This window comes from Meleagris gallopavo, chromosome 1, assembly GCF_000146605.3.
Source record: "Meleagris gallopavo isolate NT-WF06-2002-E0010 breed Aviagen turkey brand Nicholas breeding stock chromosome 1, Turkey_5.1, whole genome shotgun sequence".
Classification (NCBI taxonomy): domain Eukaryota; kingdom Metazoa; phylum Chordata; class Aves; order Galliformes; family Phasianidae; genus Meleagris; species Meleagris gallopavo.
In genome coordinates, this window is record NC_015011.2 from 108,209,511 (window position 1) to 108,212,099 (window position 2,589).

Here is a 2,589-nt window from a genome sequence, read left to right on the forward strand (position 1 = left end):
TGTCCACTAGTCATTTCTAAATGTCTCAGAAACCAGAATGAGGTGTCTGGGGTGCGATGAGTACAAAAAAAGATACATTTCAAAGGCAAAGAGAACTGAACATTGAAGAGAATCAGAGTCATTAAGATGTGAAAAGACTACTAAGATCATCTAGTACACAGGTGTCCAAACTTTTTGGCTTGTCTGGTCTGCACTGAGTGAACAGGGATTGTCTAGGGCATGTATATGTAGAAAATAACAGCTACAATTTATTTCTGTGGAAAATACAACAGATACAATGAGCACAGTAACACAGGAGGTGGCCACATTGTGAATTGTGCTGGGCCACACGTTGGACACATCCGATCTAGTCCAAACACCAACACAACCCCACCATGCCCATTGCCCACATCCCGCAGTGCCACATCCACACGGCTCTTGAACACCTCCAGGGACAGTGACTACACCACCTCCCTGGGCAGCCTGTGCCACTGCCTCACTGCTCTTGCTGAGAACAAATTTTTCCTAATGTCCAACTTGAACTTCTCTGACACACTTAAGCCCGTTACCCCTTGAAAGTCTCTTGAAATGGAGAGAAAGTTTGTATCTCATAATTCTATCCATATTTTCAGAAAAAAAATAATAAAATAAAAAATGATAAGACAATTGAGGATTGATGTGAAAATTTTCCTTTCCAGCAGATGCTGTGGGCCAGTTGGGTGATATGGAACAGATGCCTTCCCGATACTCTTAAACGGGTTTCAACCATGTTGAAGTTTCAAGTATTTTTTCCTCAATAGAAAAGTTGAATACTGCTTTATTTGCCATCTTGCTTCATGCACAGAATGAGCATTGCTTTTGTAGAACAGCTCATTTTAAGCCTGGGGATAATAATGGGTAAATAGGGTAATGGTCACTCCAGGGTAATGGTCAGCACTTTACAGAGCTGTCTTAGTAACTCAGGAAGAGAAGACACTACTTGCCAGTAAGATGTCAGAATGCAGTTGGGCAGGGAGCTGGAAATAAATTTCCTGGCATTCTTTACAGATACTACTCTTCCTTTTTCATGATATTTCTCTATTCAACATTTCTATTCCCAGACTTCTTATTTTCTTTCTCCTGTTTTTCTGTATCTCTCCGGCTAATCTATCTCCTTCTTTCAGATTTCAGTTCTGATCATTTGATTATTCTATACACGATACTTAGGCAGACTTCAGCAGACATTGCATTGCATTACATTACATTACAAGCCGGTAAGCACTGCACAGAAGGACTGCTACTAGGTAACAGAAGTAGAGTATTTGCTCTATTCTGTAGTTAACATCTGAGTGGACCAGAAACTGGTTAGTCAAGCTGAATAGACTTCCTGTTAGCAATACAATCAGAAAACGATTCTGACTGGAGGAATTGTGTCCCGCTCTGTTTTTACAATAGAGTGTGGCGAGCTGCTTCTATTAGGTCATTTCCTGCAGTGATTATCTCTTGTTCAGAAACAGACTTGTTTCCCAGGTATAGTAAGTAAAAGCTTATTTAGGGAAAAATGCAAGCTGCATGATGTGCAACACTTCCATTTTCTTGTGTCAAAAAGAAGAAGCACAAAAGCAAGCTATTTGCTGGTTACATGAAGGAAAATGAGGCTCAGCGCTGGGACTCTCAGAGAAATGGTACACACAGGGGTCTGAAATCACCTGTGATGTTCTTCAGGCAGCTGCCAGGGCTGCTTGAGTTTATGGCAGCCTGCTCTAAAGATACAGCAGGACAGGAGAGCAGCCAAAAGTGTTGTGATTGGACAAGCCGGCGTGGGCTGAGCAGCATTAGATAGGGTTGTCAGAGCTGGCAGAGAAATGGGAGGATGGAAAGAACCACACGCACACCTGACCTCGAGCAGAGCCTCTGTCTCGTACTGGAATTCGCACATGCCTGGCGGAGAATCCTGCAACAGTAAAACAGCCAATAAAGGATTTAATAGCACCTTAAGTAAACACAGAACATAAGTATTTGGAAAAGCTCAGCGAGCGGTCTAAAGTAGGTCGAGTTAGCGTGGTCTGAATGCCACGGACCGCAAGGGAAAGAGAGAAGCATTCAGAGCCCATAAAAACGCTGTTTCCCCCCCGAGGTCTCTCCATAACCGCTGAGGGGAGCGGCTGCTTTATTCCCATGACCCCAAGCGCACTCTGACTGCTGCTCTCCAGCATCGCTGCCTAACGTAAAACCTGCATTGTGGATCCACGTAGGGTGATCGGATTTTCGGAGGCAATTTCACACGCAATTTCAATGACAAGGCTTTGGGAGCCGCGAGCTCTCCTCATCTTCAGAAATAAAAACATACGTCGGCACAAAGAAGGGTAACTTCAGATCCTGGTGTTTTAGCCCGGAAGGCTTCATAGGCTCGTTCCCTTACACGGCACACAAGAGGGGTGCATACTTCAGTGCTTCTTCTCGCTCCAGCCCCGTCCTCTCACTTCTTCACGGCATTACGCAGCGGTTTCCTGCGCTGAGGAGAATCTCCTTTATCGATCCCTCGCGCTGCCGCCTTCGCGCTCCCATCAACTCGGCGGCCATCGGCCTCCGCGGGGCGGGAGCAGCGGCGCCCCCTCGCGGCCGCGTCCG

The 2,589-nt window shown here is 45.7% G+C and overlaps 1 long non-coding RNA gene across 1 annotated transcript; it reads right to left on the minus strand.

The window, feature by feature from the left end:
* Positions 1 to 228: 228 nt before the first annotated feature.
* Positions 229 to 2,583, minus strand: LOC116217474. Its single transcript, XR_004162069.1, has 2 exons — positions 1,859 to 2,583; positions 229 to 860 (listed from the first exon to the last, which is right to left on the minus strand). It is a non-coding gene; the product is annotated as an uncharacterized LOC116217474 (long non-coding RNA).
* Positions 2,584 to 2,589: the final 6 nt, after the last annotated feature.